The sequence below is a fragment of the Peromyscus maniculatus genome, chromosome 16 (genome assembly GCF_049852395.1).
Source record: "Peromyscus maniculatus bairdii isolate BWxNUB_F1_BW_parent chromosome 16, HU_Pman_BW_mat_3.1, whole genome shotgun sequence".
Taxonomy (NCBI): Eukaryota; Metazoa; Chordata; class Mammalia; order Rodentia; family Cricetidae; genus Peromyscus; species Peromyscus maniculatus.
This window is the reverse complement of record NC_134867.1, coordinates 27,962,137-27,980,520: the sequence shown is the minus strand read 5'-3', so window position 1 is coordinate 27,980,520 and position 18,384 is coordinate 27,962,137. Positions and strand designations below refer to the sequence as shown.

At 38.1% G+C, this 18,384-nt stretch overlaps 1 protein-coding gene across 2 annotated transcripts in view; it reads right to left on the bottom strand.

Moving 5' to 3' along the window:
- Nkain2 (sodium/potassium transporting ATPase interacting 2) overlaps window positions 1-18,384 on the bottom strand; it is a 1,058,393-nt gene that overhangs the window by 932,186 nt on the left and 107,823 nt on the right. The gene's annotated exons all lie outside the window — the stretch shown is intronic.

The window sequence follows — 18,384 nt, the reverse complement described above, 5'->3', positions numbered from 1 at the left end:
CAAGCAGGAGAAAAACACACCAGAATAGGAGGATGTATGGAATTATGACATCTCCTAAGTGGATGGTGAAACATCCAAAATACATTTATGAGTATACAACTGCAAATATCTGAAGGACTTTCATGAGAAAAAAAAATCTGGACTCAGTCCACAACTTGCATGCTACTTACCACACTAAAGCTATTATTACTAAACATTTTCCTTGTGACTAAGAGGAACATTTAAATAATACACAAACCATTTACTGATCATTTCCAAAGCCAGACAATTATTCTAAACCACATAATCATGTGTCATTAGAAGGTAGATTTTTGTGATAAAATTTATTTTTAAAGTGTAACAATGGAAATACCCATCTTTATAGGTAAAGTGGACCTTGAAACCACACCCACTGGAAGCCACACCCACTGGAAGCCACACCCACTGGAAGCCACACCCACTGCCGTTGTGTATCTGTAAATGTGCACATTGGCTGATGTTAATCTTCCATGTAATACTGGGCTACAATTTCTGATTGGACACTCTCCATATTGCTCTCTCATTTCTCCAAACGAGACAGCAGTCTGTTTCCTCTAAATTCCATTCTTTTCATTCTCAAATGTAAGCACATGCCATCACTAAAGATGGTAGATTAAGAAACTCCTATTTATTTGTTTGTTTTGCCTCATTCATGTGACATACTATTCTACCACACAATCTTATTCCAAATTCTTGTGAACAAGTAGGAAAGAACAAGTGTTTTTCAATACCAACTGCTGATGTGTGTGTATGAATTTATATTTATGTGCAGATAGGTATACAAGTATATTCTTTCTTGATTTATTTTGTTATTGAGTTATTACATTGTTTTTATAATTTCTAAAGATGTTTATTTATTGACACTGATTTGACTAAATTATTGCTTTTGTTCATTATAGTCATCTATATAGACAGAATGACATCTGTCTATCATATAATAAATTATTTTATTATTTTTTGTAAGATGTAAACATAGATACAGCCAAAATGTGAATTTAAGCATTTCAGGTAAACATAGTTAATATAAAGCATTATCTTAATTCTTGTTTGAATGAAAGGATAAAGAGGACTAAGAACTTAAAAACTGAGAAGCCTTAGCTTGTACTGTAATATTTCATCACTTATGCAGATTTTTCATACATAAAATAATGATGGCTGGCTTTTAGTCAATCCTGCATCTGAGGTTGTTGGTCATCTTAACATGCATTACCAATGGAAATACTCGTGTGTGTGTATTCTGAACATTCATATACATTCATGATGTGCAAAGAAACATTCAGTAAAATGGACTCTGACATTAGTTTAGGATCCACACTTATTTAAAGGAGTAAGCACTGAAAAGAATCTCACTTTACAGCTCATCTATACTATAAAATACCAATTAGAAACCAGAACTCTATTTACTACCACTGCTAAACTAGAGAACTTTCCCTCTAGCTTTGTTATTGCCATTGACTTCTCATCCGTGCCTTTACACTGTTTTGTAAAGACAAGCCTATGTACTTCGGGGAAACACAATCGCTGCCTCACACTGAAGAGCAGCCCATATGTAAATTTTCACTCATATTGATTTTGCTTTTCCATCATATTCACCTCAAAGACACACAAAGAAAATCAATAACTGAATGTCAAGACAGCACTGTTCATACAAAGAGCTCACAGCTGTTTTGCATATCTACTCATTTTATTTTCCATAATCTGTAATGCTGCAAGATTTAAAAAAAAACAACGTACAACTGAATAAATTAAAGCTAATATTTTCCTGCCTTTTGAGAGAGCAAAAATATATTAAGCCCAGGCAAAAGCCTTCCTTTTTCTTTTTTCTGATGCTCACCAGGTTCTTTATCCCTATCAATGGCTTAAGACTGTATCATCCACGGCAGCCATTGAAATGACGGTGCTACAACATTCTGTTCTGAAAGGGCATTTGATGATTTGACAGGTGAGAGATTATTAAATCTTGAATTTGAAATGTTAGAGAGTTATGAAGCCATGTACTTCAGTACTTCAATACTTCAAACAACCGTGGAATCCACTCAAACTACATCTTCCTTTAGGAGCTATAATACCACATAGGTTTCGATGTTCAAGTGGTTCCTTAAGCTTTGAAAACCGAACACCTGCAGTTATTCATACATCTACTTTGCCTTTGCAGTAGAAATATTCTAACAGCATTGTTTGTGAAAATATTTCATTTACTAAGCCAAAGTTAACTTGGGAGTTTTGCATTTAAAGATAAGGTGCCAATGATATTTTCTGTTTTCATATTTCAAATGTAAATGCTGGTGTCTCAATTCATGATAATAATAATGGGAACAATTTTTTCTCTGTGTTGAATATATTTGATAATAATTTGGGAATATATGAAAAGTGGGCAGCACTAAACATTTAACAAACTCACACAGAAAAAATCTTCAAAAATTTATATACATGTTTATCTCATTCTTCTCTGAAAAAGACATGTCTATGTGAAGATATATATATATATATATATAAAATTATGATAAATGCTACTGATTCAATGTATGTGTAAATTCAGCTGAAGACATTATAAATCTACAAAACTATAACATATATATATATATGTATATATATGTATTTTCAGCCAATAGATTTTCACACAATGCTTATGTCAATTTTTAACCAGAATGTAATTTGCAGAAACTCTATTAGCATTCTTCAGTGGAAAGAGAACAAACAAGATGTGAATTCAGCCACAAGATGGAGAAGCAGTATGTTCGTTTAGGGATGTCTCTGTTCTTCAGGAGAAGGTCTATCTTTTTATAGTTAAGGTCTTCAACCAATTGGATAAAGAACACACACATATGGGAAAGTAACCCACTCTACTTTATTCACTAATTTACATGGTAATCCCATGTAAGAAAAAAGTATATTCATACAAATACTTGGAATGTTGTGTCAAATACCTTGGCATTGTGGCCTATCCCATGTACCATGACAAAATGCTACTTGGAGAAAAAAGAGTTTATTTCAGCTTACAGGTTACAGTTTTTCATCTATGGAAGCCAGTGCAGGATTTTGAGCAGGAGCCTGGAGGAGGAATTGAAGTAGTGATCATTGTAGCTGGAAGGTTTCTCCAGTCCTGCCGTCTTGCAGCCACTTATAAAATAATCACTCAGAGGCTTAATATTATTTACAAACTGTATGGTCTATGGCAAGCCTCTTGCTAGCTAGCTCTTACATCTCAAATTAACCCATTTCTATTAATCTATGTTTTGCCACATGTTCCATGGCTTTACTGGTCTGCTGGCATGTTGGTGTTCCTTTGGCGGCAGCTGGAGTCTCCTCTGCCTCTGCCTTTCTTCTTCCTGTCTCTTGGATTTCCTGCCTGGCTATAACCTGACTTGCTATAGGTCAGAGCAGCTTCTTTATTAACCAATCATAGCAACACATATTCACAGCATACAGAAAGACATCCCACAGCACTTCTCCTTTACTGTCTAATCAAAAAGGAAGGTTTGAACTTTAACATGGTAAAATTACATATAATAGAACAGTTATGAAGCAAGAATTACAGTTATAATATCTAGTCTATTTGTATTTGGCAAACTTAAACAAAATATTTTATCATATATCTTATATTTGTAAGTCTAAAGTTTAATATGTAATTTATCTTTTATCATAACCAAGGAAAAATACAATTATAAGTATCTAGTCTTCAACTATATTAAAGACCCCAGAAGAATGTAATATTACCTAAGTAAACAGGAAGTGCATTGTAAGCAACTTCCAAAAATCTAGAATGACAGAGACATCTCGTTGCCTGGACAGTCAACCAAAGTTCCTCTGCAACATTGGGGCATTCATCTTCAGCCTAGAGTCTCCCAGTCACTGCTCCCTGTGTTCTGCAGAATGTCTGGCAGTCTTCTCTGTGAAGCAGGAACCTGAAGAACTATCTCACAAATTTAGTGGCCATTTTTCCTTGGGGTTCTGCATGTCTAGTTGATACAACATTTTGTCAAGCAGTCTAGACAAGAACAATTTCTTGCCCAAATGGCTAACTTTTGCCATAAGGAAAGTAAATTCCATATGGAGTTTCTTCCATGCCCATTGTAATCAGAATTTGTAGCTGAAGTTTTCCTGTGTCCCAACCAGTCCACAGCTACTCAGACACAAGTAAACACACAGAGGCTTATACTAATTAAAACTGCTTGGCCATTAGCTCAGGCTAACGACTGACTAGCTCTTACACTTAAGCTCAGCCCACTTTCATTAACCTATATGTGGCCACGTGTTCCATGGCTTTACCTGTGTGCCATTACATGCTGCTCCTTGGATGGTGGGCTGATGTCTCCTGGCTCAGCCTTCGAAGTCCCAGAATTCTCCTTGTCTGTTTATCCCACCTGTACTTCCTGCCTGGCTACTGGCCAATCAGCATTTTATTAGTGCAGCTACGGATTACCTCTAACTTGTATTCCTCCTGTTTTCACCCTCCCGGGTACTAGTGTAGCAGACATGCACCACACTCATGGTTGATGTTTAATGTCATTATTTATGTTTTCTTCAGGATTTTCCTAAACGTATATGCCAGTAAAACCATGAAGCAAACTCTGAACTGTGGTGCTGGCTCATTCTCATAGCATAAATACAATTTGCAGTGGCTCTTCTCAAGGAAACTCTAGGATGTAGTTTGAGAGGACTTAGAAGCAGATGGACCATTAGATAACCCACTGAAACAAGTGTTGAAAATAACTACCAATGCATATACAGCATTAAGATATGATATTTTTTAGTTTAATTTTGGTTCCACATGGATATTGTTTATATAATTTTATATTCAATGATCTCTGTGGTTAATTACTAGCTTATGAACATTCACAGCTCTTGCGAGCTGTTTGAGCTGAACCCAGAAGCTTACTATTGCCTTACTCTTTCCTTAACATGACTAGTGGATGATATTTTATGAAAATGAATTTACAAGCTCACTTTGATTTAAGCATTAACATTAATAAAATACAATGGACTCGATCTTTAAGATGTTCTGTCTTATCCGTATCAATACTTAGAAACTCACCTGTCAGTTCCTTCCATATGAAGAGATTTTGATGGACAGTCTGACTTCTTTGGAGAGCTTGAAAACCGGTGAGAGAAATAATGCAATTGGGGAGGGGAAGCTCCAAAAGAAGACTCCAAGATAAAAAAAAAAAAAAGTGCAAAATCGGAAAATCAAGTTAGTATGCCATAATGGCTGCTTTTGTGACCCAAGATGTGAAAAAGAAAACCTATTTAGGCTTATGACTGTAGTCTAAAATCAGGTGACTTCCTTGCATGAAGGGAATAGCACAGAGGTCAGAACACATGGCAAAGGGAATTCTTCAAACCAGGTAGGCACAAAGTATAGAAATGGAATATAAAGGTCAAGGCAAGATTTAGCCTTGAGGGATATGAGCCCAGAGAGCATGTGTCCATGTGTCCTCCAGGCAGGCCTCACTTTCTTTCATTTCCCATCTCCCAATCTGTCCTAACACTAAAATTTTATAAGCGAATTGCATTAGTTAAGGTTTCTACTGCTGTGAAGAGACACCATGTGTTGTTGTTTGTTTTTAACTCTTTTTTGGGGGCTCGCAACCCAGCTTCCAAATAAATCATACACAGAGACTTATTCTTACTTATGAATGCCCTGCCTTAGCCTGACTTAGTTTCTAGGATGCTTTCCTTAACTTAAATTATCCCATCTACCTTTGGCCTTGGGGCTTTTCCTGCTCTCTTCTATAAATCTTACCCTTACTATATGGCTTTGCTGTGTAGCTGGGTGGCTGGCCCCTGGAGTCCTCCTTCTCTGACTCCTAGTTCTCTCCTCCCAGTTTTCTCCTATATATATTTTCTCTGCCTGCCAGCCCCACCTATCCTTTCTCCTGCCTTGCTATTGGCTGGTTCAGTTTTTTATTACACCCTCATGTGTTTTAAACAGGCACAGTAACACAGCTTCACAGAATTAAACAAATGCAATGCAACATAAACAAAAGTAACATACCTTAAAATAATATTCTACTACAACCATGATCACAGAAACTATTATGAAGGAAAACATTTCACTGGGACTTCCTCACAGTCCAGAGGTTTAGCCCACTTGTCATCATGGTGGGAAGCTTGGCACATGCAGACACACAAGGTTCTGGAGAAGAAGCTGAGAGTTCTACATCTGGATGTAACGGTAGCAGGAAGAGACTGTGAGAAACCGGGCTTGAGTATCTGAAACCTCAAAGCCTGTCCCCATTGACACATATCCTCCAACAAAGCCACACTTACTCCAGTCAGACCACACCTCCTAATATTGCCACTCTCCATGAGCCTATAAGCCTAAGAGCCTATGAGGCTCACCATATTCCACTCCCTGACCCCCATAGGCTTGTAGCCACATCACAATACAGAAATGCATTAAGTCCAACTTTAAAAGTCCCCATACCGTCTATTCTCAACCCTGTAAAAAATCCAAAGCCTGAAGTCTCTTCTGAGACTCATTCAGTCTCTTAACTGTAATCTCCTGTAAAATCAAAATAAAAAGGCAGATCACATACTTCCACTATATAATGGCACAGGATATATATCACCATTCCAAAAGGGTGAAAAGGGAGCTTAGTGAGGAAATACTGTATCAAAGCAAGGCAGAAAACCAGCAGGGTAAATTCCAAACTCTACATCTCCAGGTCTAAGGTCAACATGCTCTTCAGATCTCCAACTCCCTTCAGTTTTGTTGATTGCAAAACACTTTAACCCTAGGCCGGTCCCACTCCCTGCTAGCATCTCTCCTGGGCAGGTATCCCACGGCTCTTGTATCTCCAACATTTTGGTGTCTCGAAGGCAATCCAGGCTTTACCGTCACAGCTTCACACAATGGCCTTTCTAGCATACCTTCAGAGACACCCCTGACACAGGCTTGGCCTTAGCAGCTGTTCTTAGATGTGCAGCGAGATTTCATAACCCCTTTCTTGTATCCTTGACTCTAAAGCCGGAGCCACTTGGCTGAAGCTACCAAGTTCTGCTGCTTGTTGTAACTGGAACCTGGCCTCCTAGGTCTGTGACATCTTCAGCAGCTTTCTGCTTTGAATGGTTTCCTTCATTTCCTGAGATTAGCTGTCCTAAAACTTGATCTGCAGACCAGGCTGGCCTTGAACTTGGAGATGCCCCAGCATCTGCCTCCTGAGTGCTGGGATTAAAGATGTGCACCAGGACATCTGGCCCTAAGCCATTCTTTAATTCATTTTCACTTTTCTTTAATTCCTTTTCACAAGTTGGAACCTTCGATAGAAATTGCTCTGAGGTCACCAATCCCTTTATGCTACTTAGTATCAGGCTTTACTTCGTGATGCATCTTTTTTTTTTCCCCCTTGCTCAGCCTGCTCCTTTTCATTATAGATCTCCCTAAGAGGGAACACTAATAACCACAGAAGTTGATACTAGGATGTTTTGAGATTTCCTCTGCCAATCCAATTAATCCAAATCTCTTCAATTTAGCCTCAGGCAGATTTTTTAGACAAGGGCAAAATGCAGCCACATTCCTCACCAAAATATTATAAGAATTGTCTCTAGGTCACATACTAACATTCTTTTCTACACCTCTTGAGCCAGGCCCTCACAGTTCAAATCACCCTCAGTGACTCTGTCTTCCATTCTCCTACTAGTATAACTAAGCCTCACTTAAAGCATTCCCCTGCTTTCCTAACCCAAACATTCCTCCAAACAAAAACACGGCCTATCGCAGCAGCAATACCCTAGTCTTTGGTACCAACTTCTCTCTTAGTTAGAATTTCAATTGCTGTGAAGAGACATCATGACCCTGGCAACTTCTGTAAAGGAAAACATTTCATTAAAGCTGGTTTACAGTTCAGAGGTTTAGTTCATTGTCATCATGGTGGGAAGCATGGTGGCACACGGGCATACATGGATGGTGCTGGAGAGGAAACTGAGTGTTCTACATTCGGATCCAAAGGCAGCAGGAAGAGACTGTGAGACACTGGGCCTGGCTTAAGTTTCTAAGACCTCAAAGCCCTCCCCCAGTGACACACTTCTTCCATCAAATCCACATCTACCCCAGCAAGGCTACACCTCCTAATAGTGTCCCTTCCTATTAGCAAATACTGGAGGATTTCAATTGCTCAGTTTTTCTCACTAATTTAAAGTTAATTTAACTGGAGTTTTTTTTTTATTTTTATTTACTTTTGGTACTCATCTGTGAATGCTTGATATTCAAAACTAAAATTCAAGATGTCCTTCGGATTCAAACTTTTATATTCATTTTTTAAAAGTACCTTTATTTTCAAAGGAACCAAGTAACTTAAGGCACATGTGAATTTTTCTATTATTTATGCATATAAAAAAATGAAGAAGCAATGAAATCCAAGCTCTCTGCACTTGGCTTCATTCAATTTATTAAAGAGTTTGTCCCTTCAAAACTTTGGCAGGCAGGTGCAAAGCCTGTCTTCACAGAAAGAACTTCTAAGAACACTAATAAAAACGACAGACTTGAAAGTAACAGTAGAAATAAAAGCTCCACATGTTCTAATTTATGGCAGTGCTCTGTCTTCACACGCAGCAGGACATGAGGTCTGCCCCTGTTCAGCAACTTCAAATTGAAAGAGTTTTAGAGAAGACCAGCTCATGTCATCAATCTCAGATGCCAAGACTAGTGTCCTGAGATGAGGGGAAGAGGCTGGGTAATTTAAAGATATCTTGACAGAAAAATACACATAGAAGAACAGACAGAGGCAGACAGTCTCTCTCTCTCTCTCTCTCTCTCTCTCTCTCTCTCTCTCTCTCTCTCTCTCTCTCTCTCTCTCCCAATCTCTATCTCTCTCTCTCTCTTGTGCATATGCGCACGCGCATGCACACACACACACACACACACACACACACACACACACACACACTACACACCTTCACCTGTATTTTCTATAACCCTGTCAGGACCCAGCATCTGAAACATTGTAAAAGTCAGGAAATCTCAACAATCTGCTACCTGCATACTCTCCTTCCCTTCTGTTATTGTCTCTGTCCTCTTCCATTCTATACTCATGTTCCCTTCCAGGACTTAATTCATAATATCCACACTCACACCCTCACACCAGTTAAACCAAAAATCTCAGTTCTAATCCTTTCATAATATTCTCAACTTAAAACACATATTATCTTTGACCTATACTTGTCTTCCCAATTCTATCATAGTGAAATCTTCTAGAGGTGGTTAGAGGACATTCACACCTTTTTCAGTAAATTCTCTGTATGTTAAAATATGCTCATCCCTAAAGGAAGAATACAACCACACACACACACACACACACACACACACACACACACACACACACACACACACACATGCTCACCCTCCCAAGGCTCAGGGATCACTACAAATGAAGGATTAAAAACACAAGAGTCTAAGGCAGTAGGTGATCACAGCTAAACAATATCTTCTGGATATAGGACAGCAGCTATACATATGAACTCACTGTGATTGGGACAACCTGTGCAAAATCCCAAGCTAGACAAAATCCCAGAGTGAGGAGGGAAATTGGACATACACTCCCACCTCTGGCCATGGAACTGTTGGCAACTGTTAGCTCCTGTGAGTTGACCACTCTCTAGTGAAAGACCTCACCTGCAAAAAGTATTTGATAAGCACAAACTTGACTTGAGGGATTTAAAAAAAAATAAAGGAGGACACAAAGTTGGGTGGGTAAGGAAGTATGGATGAATCTGGGAAGAGTTGGTAGGGTAAATACAATCAAAACCTGTAAGAAACTCTCACACAAATAGTGATTTTTAACATACCTGTGATGGGTGTTGGTAGAGCATGCCTCTTATCCCAGCATGTAGGAGGTGGAGGCAGGTGGATCTCTGTGAGTTTGAGGCCAACCTGGTTTACAGAGAGACCCAGGACATCCAGAGCTACACAGAGAAACCCTGTCTCAGAAAATAAAATAAAATATAATATAATATAATAAAATAAATGGAACTGTGGAAAATTAAACACCAACTAATGAACAAGTGCACACTGTGGTAGTAGAGTATGCTTTATGTAGGAACATGGAAAGAGCATCAGCAAAACTATGCCAAACATAAGGGTTATGCAATTAGCTTCATTGAAAGAGGGGGTCACACTAAAGTCCTTTTCTTTCCAGAATTTCTGCTACAATAAATGTGCCCTGGTCATCTCCATTTAAGAGAACAATTCGAAGAGTTTCTAGTTAAGACTGATTGAAGGGACTGGAGAAATGGATCAACAGCTTCCCAGACATGTTGGTCAGCTCATAATCACATGTAATTTCAGCTCCAGGCAGATCTGATGCCCCTGGTCTTCCACAGGCCCCTGTACTCACATTCACATACCCACACACAGAGATAAACATGTAATTAAGAATATATGAAACGTTTTTAAAAACTGGTTCTTGAACTTGGTTTAGAGTTTATCCTGGTTAAGTTCTTTGTGTCACTTGAGTTCTTGAGAAACATACCTTAGGAGACAGACTTTCAAGAAATGCTGACCCCATTCGATCTGATCTATCCAAGCCCCGGGAATCAAGCCACATGAATGACTTCCTCCTTTCTATGTCACAAGAAAGAACAAAGTCAGAAAGAGGACAAGAGAGTCTGACCCCTGTGAAGCAGGATGGGTTCACTTACTTCCAGGAACAGACAAGACAGGGCCTGATGTGGTAAAGAGAGTGGAGTTTGTCAAGAGATGGACCAGATATTTAGAGGGAGTAGCCAGACAAAAGACATATGAAGAAGACACAAGAAAAAGAAACCAAAACCCAAAGGACTGAAAAATATCCAAAGCCAGTAAAGTATGAGGCACAAAGAACAACCCCCTGACTGTAAGAATCAACTGTCTAAAAGTAGAATTATTTCCCTTGAAGAACTTTTTTAATTTTTTAATTTACTTGAATATAATTTTTTTTTTATTTTTTTGAGACAGGGTCTGTCTACATTGCTCTGGTCGTCCTGGAACTCATTATGCGGACCTGGCTAGCCTCAAACTCACAGAGTTCCTCCTACCTCTGCCTCTCAAGTGCTGGGATTAAAGAACTAGGCAACCACACCTGGCTTAAAATGATTTTTAAAGGGCTTGGTATCAAGCTGCAATGAGTAGGAGATTAACAATGATCCAGTGTCTCACTCAAACCTGATTCTTCTTCAAGAATATGCTTCCTATCCTAAACTATATATATATATATATATATATATATATATATATATATATATATATATATATATATATATTGAGAAACAGTGACTACCATAACAAATACATATGATTCATTTGGAGAATACTTTTTCAAATGCAGTTTTAAACTATTGCTTTCCTAGGGACTTTGATTCAGTAAGTGACAGGAAGGATTGGAAGGCATTTACTGGTACTCACACATTCAAGAAGTACTGGCTGGAAACTAGTCAGCAGAATCAGAACTCACAAAGTGGGGAGAAAAATCAGTTACACCCTGCAGTAAAGCAATTTCACAGGCTTTGTCACTGGGATTTTATAAGTGTTTTATTTATTCTTTGACAGTTAAATACAATATATTTGAGCTTCTTGCCTAGGCGTGGGATTTTGTGCTGGCTTCCCCTCCTCCATGCTGGGATTTTGTCTGGCTTGAGCAGGTGCAGAACTCATACATGCTGTCGCAAACAACTCCTAATGACATACAGCTACACCCTTCCAAGATCAGTGCATTACTCAGCCTTCATCAGAGAAGTTACTTTCTGCAGTTAATGGCAATTAATACAGAGTCCCACATTGAACAAAGTGCAGACAGTCAGAGCTTTGGTCTACTCTGCCCTAAATGGGATGTCTGTATTACACTCCTGCCCTCAAGACTCGGGGATCTATGCAGATGAGGAGATAGAAGAATTGCTAGAGTCGGAGGTGGTGAATGACTTCAAGGAAACAGCAGTTCCAAGACACAAACAGGGCAAATGTACATACAGACTCCCAAAGACAGAACTGGGATTTTAAGCACGAAATACATATCAGATCAGACCACTTTCTCCTCTCATATTCATTTCACAATGTCACTCACTCTTTCACCTTTGCCCTGTGACCTCACATTAGCATTGCGAACAGAGCTACAATAAAGGGGATGGGGGCTTGAGAGAGACTCTTTCTGGGTTCCTGTCCTGACTTGAATACTTACTACTGTGTAACTCTAACAAGTTACCATACCTTCCCTTGTTTCTTCTAATATGGCTATGGTCACAACAGAACTCAGGTTGGAGGGTGTTTTGAGGTGAATGCTTATGTGCCCAAGGATTTCCCACATGAAGCTACATCCAATATGGATGTTTTTAGAGAAAACTAAAGATATTTTAAAAGGTTAAATGAAGTCAAATGGTAGACTGTGAGCCCTCAGTGTTGATATCATTTCAGGGAAAGGCACCTGAAAACTCACATGTGCCTGGTCATTGGTCTATGAGTACACTGTGAGGGGCTGACCACCCACAAACTAGAAGGAGGTCCTGAGTCAGAGCTCTAATGCACTGACACCCTAATCTTGCACTTCCAGATTTCCCAAATTTGTGATAATAGGTGTCAATTGCATGAGCCACCTAGTACATGGTCTTTTATTACAGCAGCTTGACCCATATTCAGAATGTCACTATAAAGATAAGGTAATATGTAAATGTCATTATGATGGCCCAAACACCAGAATAAATATTAAGTATTGACTAATACTGTTAGTCTTTCAGAATCTTCATTTAAAAGATGGGAAGACTTATTACATTAATTATATTTACCAAAGACCAATCAATAATCACATGAAATTCAATTATAGGAGAGAATTAAAACTACTTTCTTTTGCTAATTTTGACAAGCTGTAAGAGAGCAATGCCTTCCTTGAATTATTTTCAATGTGGCCAACAAAAAAGTAGACTCTAGTTTTGTATGACCTTTAGGCAAATGTTAGTCTACAAATATTGTTTGTATAATGACAGGGAAATAAACCCTTAGAAACTGTGCTGCCTAGTTTCATGTCATTTTTGAAGAGGGAGCCTCAATTAAGATAATGATTTCACCATATTAGCCTGTGGAGCATTTTTCTTGATTAATGATTGATGTGGGTGAGGCCAGCCCTTGGGAGGTGATGCCACCCTTGGGTGGGTTGTCTAGGATACAATAAGAAAGCAGACTGAGAAAGCCAAGAGGAGGAAGCCAGCAAGCAGCACTTCTCCACTGCCTCTGCATCAGTTCCTGCCTTCAGGGTCCTGCCCTACTTCCCTGGATGATGGTCTACTAGCTGTAAGATGAAATAAACCCTTTCCTCCCCGATTTGTTATTGGTCATTGTGTTTTATCACTGCAACAGAAACGCTAACTAGACAGAAACCATATTTAATGTTAATGAAATACTTTAATATATTCAGATCTGAAAACTGAACAAGGGGGTATAGTTGCTTATCAAATCCTCAAAAGTTCAGAAGAGACCTAAGTTTTGTTTGTTTGTTTGTTAGTTAGTTAGTTAGTTTGTTTGGAAGGTGTAATGATTATTCTTGATTGTCAACTTGATTACATCTGAAATTAACTAAAACCCAAGCAGCTGGGTACACCTGCGAGGGATTTCTCTTGGGAAGACCCACCTCAATCTGGACCTTTTGAAGTGGGAAGATCCACCTGAAATGTGGGCCACACCTGGTGGCAGATATTTAAAGGACATGAAAGAAGGAAGCCCTTGCTTTTGTCTGCTTCCAGTCACTCTAACTGGCAAGTCCATTCTTAGAGCCTAGTTCTCCAGGATTGAAGATCAGCTGAGACATCCAGCCTCATGGTATGAACAAATACTGAATTCTTGGAATTTCCATCAGGAGACATCCACTTTTGGATGCAGGCCACTCTAATGAATCCCATTTGGGTACAGACAGATCGATTTTATCAGTTCTGTACCCTGGCTAATACAGAAGGGTATGATGATGTTAAGAACACAAAGCACATCCCCATCAGCATTACTATCAAAGAAAACCTAGAGGATGGCAGCAGGTGAAGCCTGTTTTAATTAGTGAAAAATCTGATGTGTAGAATAACATTTACATTTTATAATTTATTCCAAAAATGTGATTAAAATTACATCACTAACTAACAGAATGGGCTAGATCTATTTAATAGTTAAGCCACATAAATACTTCTTTATAGTTCACACCCCCCCTTCCCACCTGCAATTTGTGAAAAGCCAGAAAAATATTTAGAGAAAGTAGAGCAGGGAACAGATTTGGAAAGATAATTAACCACTTGACTTTGCATAACTAGGAAATGGCCAGCCGTGCCAACCAGATATATAATGCACTTGACTTGCAAATGATAAGATAAATTTTTTAATTAAGAACATTCCTAAACCATGTGTGCTTAGACTTTTTAAAGTCTATTGAAAACATTTTCTATTATGGTCATGTAATTTTTAATAGCAAACTTTTCTTGTAAAAGCCAACCTTAACAAAGCCCAGGATTAACCTAACCCACTTCATCATCCTAGTATGATTTTTTTTAAGCAAGTAACCATCACACACTTAACTGTCAATTGCTGGAGAAACTTCAGAGAATAGAGAGAATAAAAGCCGGTATTTGTGAAGATTGCTGGGGTGTAATACACAGAGCCAATTAAGAGAAACCAACAAATCTAGACTTGCATTTTAAAACAAGGACAGTAAAGGAGGAGATGAAGTTTCCACTAGAACAAATATGGCAGTCCTGAAAAGTGGATACTGGTATGTAAAAGGCAATGCATGCTCAAAAGCAGCTCTGTAAGGTGAAAAGAATATTCTATGCAGGGAAACACATTGCATGTGCAAAAGCACCATGGAAGAGAAAACATGAGATCTGCCTTCGGGTAATCCACTGTGATGAGTGGTACTGAGAATCAGCACATAACAAGACCCTGGGAAAGGACTGGTGGACAGCAATTAGGCTTGCAGTAATTTCTTTCTTCTCCTTCTTCTTCAATATTTTTTTTTAATCCTGGCATGACCAGACACTGGACAGCCTGGGAATTGAACCTGGGTCCTCTGGAACATCAGGCAGTGTTCTTAACTGCTGAACCATCTCTCTTCCCCTCTCTTGCAGTCTTTCCTAAGGATACTGGCCTTTTTCCTCTGAAGTGGAGCCACCATTATCATTTCAGCTGGGTGGGTATCACAAGGCATGACTTGCATTTCAAGATGGTAAATGAAATAGAGGTAGCAAAGAGTAAGTTCAGTAGAGAGATCAGGCTATAAGCAGAACCCAGGTGGAAGAGGGGTTGATATCCGCAAACACTGCAATCAAGAGATAGAAGGAAACCAGATCCAAAGTGTATGCAGGATGTAATCAAGATGAGTTAGTGATAGCTGCAGGTAAGGGTGCGTAGGTAGAGGCACCATAGTGAGATTTACTTAATTAGTAAAGAAAGAAAAAACCCTGGAGCAAATGCATAGGGAATCTGTATTCACAAGAGCTAATTGATGATTCAGGTTAATTACTGAATTACAGGGTGAATTTCTGACATGGCTTCTGTAAGCATAATTTGGACAACACAACAATGGCAGAGGCTGCCATACTAAAATGAATCGCTACTACATGCAATTAAAATAAATGTCTATAAGATATAACTGTCAAAATAGTAATTATGACTTAGTGAAGCTGAAGCCATTTTAAACATATTTGAAATTAAACTCGTGTTCTCTGTATACACTCAACACATTTCAAAGTAGGGGTTTAAGAAAAAAAAACTTTTATTATTGAATATTCCATATGGTTTAGGTAACTTGGTATAAAATTATAAAATGTTTTGAGCAGCTGAATAATTTAAAAATCACATTCATTTTAAATGTATTTCAATTTTGAAGAAATAATAAAAATACTTTCCCAACTTAAAATTTTCATGGTCATTTATGATATCTGTTACATTTGAATAAGCTTTGTGAGGTTAAAAACAATGCACCAAGCATCATGTTAAAACTTTAAATATGTATACTAAAGAGGACGGACAAATTGTTAGATTTAGCAAGGTTAAAAAAAAAAGGCCAAAACAAAACAAACAGAAAAAGAAACAATGGGATATACACACAATCCAGACTCCCAAGTGAATATCACACTTTAGATGTGCTAAGAAAAGATAAAGAGGTGTTTAAGGTATATATTCAAAGTATTCCATAATACACTATTCAAAAAGAAATGTTCTGTGTGAAACAACTAGCAAGTCTGAATGGTGTATCATATTTCACCAAGATGAGAGTCAGATTATTACTGTTTTAGATACCAATATCTCAGAAATCAACATGCTTTTTACAATGTCTCCTGATTGGTGAAGACAAAAACAGTTGATACATTATCCAATTACTTGATTTTTCTCACTGCTTTCCAAGCTGTCCTCTTCCTGACAGAGCCACGAGCATTGGCAGCACAAGATATAATGAGTGTCGTTGCACTTGACAAGTATCTTTTCATGGATGGTAGGGAAAGCTGTTTACCCCAAACAGCATAGTGACAAGGGAGAGGACACACACTTTGCTCTCACCAAAATACTCTTCATTAGCAGAAAAAGCAGATTCCTACGGACCTTCATGTACAGAAACAGGTATTCTGTGAAACACAGAAAAGAAAGACATCCACAATTACGTGAACGTGACCTTCATGCTGTTCCTAGTAATCATGTGAAAGGACTGCCTGCCATGCTATTCAGTGCAGAAGGGCAGAAAAAGGCACCAGATCCTTTGTATCAGATAACAAAATGCTTCAAACCAACAAGCGGCATGCATGAGCGATAGATTTGAGTCTTGGCTGAGACTATCATGAGTGAAACTTTAAAAATTTCAATAACAAAATATTTTGAAATATTATCTTAGTGATATGTAAAATGATGATGTATCTTAAGAATTAATGTCATAATAGATACAAAGCCAAAAGAAAAGCTATGAAAGAGCAATGAGCTGACAGGTAGAAAATCAGGGTTCTGGTCCCTGATCTTAAGATAATAATATGGAGATGCAAGAGTCAGTCAGCAATTGGATACCAACTCCAAATTTGTCATTTATAAAATGCAGTGTTAGGTTGGATTATCTCTAGGGCAATGAGACTTACAGGTTGATTATAGTTATCAATTATTGAATATTCTCAAGTACACTATATATTATTAATTTTAAATAATAACTGGAACTTAAAGTGTGTGTGTGTGTGTGTGTGTGTGTGTGTGTGTGTGTGTGTGTGTGTGTGTGATTATGTGTATGTGTGTGTGTATACATGTAATAAAGCCTGGTAGCTGGTCTCCCTAAAATTACTATTCATTTGAAAGACCAATTACTATAACATTCTAATTTTCCCACATATTTTGGACTTAAGATATTTAAAGTGAAACATGACAGTGTCTTTAGTAAAAAAAAAGAAGCAAGTAGGAGATGAAAAACTTGGTTGAGGAAGATAGGGTCAAGCATTTCATGCTGTGAATCATTTAGAAATCACCACTGTTCATAAAAGACCACATGCAATGATTACAACTGGATTCACTGGCATCAATGAACAATGAGTTCTGATTGAAGCTACAGTTGAAAGACTCCTTGTCTTAGAGAGCTTTGAAAACTTGTTAGAAATGCATTGTTTCCCACTCACGTCTTAGTTTTCGGTTTGCTAGAATGTTACTTAATATGAATACTACCCCACTCAATAATTTTGAATGAATGAAAAATGATTGTAAAGCAACCTAATGTAAAGTGTTATCATTAGATTTAAAAAAAATCTCATGGAACACACCAAAAGGCATAAATTAAATTTGACTATAAAAGCATAGTTAATACAAATAGATATGGAATACAATAAAAGTCTAATGAATTAAATTGCCTAGGCACTATATCCTTCCACAGCATGGACTTTTGAATGGTTTACATTACCATGCGTAGATTTTCTCCTGTAGAGTAGGCCTCAGTTTTATTAAGAGAAAGAATAAGGATGGTTAACTTCAATAATAGTTATGGCACATCTTGGCATAGGGTCAAACCACCTTGTAAATATATGTTTTATACCAGCAGTTTTCAGCTCCTGGGTAAGCGACCCCTTTGGGGGTCAAATAACCCTTTCACACGGGTTACCTAATACCATTGGAAAACACAGATATTTACATTATGATTCATACCAGTAGCAAAATTACAGTTATGAAGTAGCAACAAAAATAAATTTATGGCTGGAGGTCACCACAACAGGAGGAACAATAGGAAGCTTGAGAACCACTGGTTTATACCCATAGACAATTACCACTTTCAGTCCTAATCAGAAAAGCCTCTTGTTTCAGTCAGTTGTGATGAAGACAGAGACACAGCTGCTGAGAATAAGTGACTGAGGGTTAATACTTAAACAACACAGTTATAGCATCCCCCCACCCCAAGGCTCAGGAACACT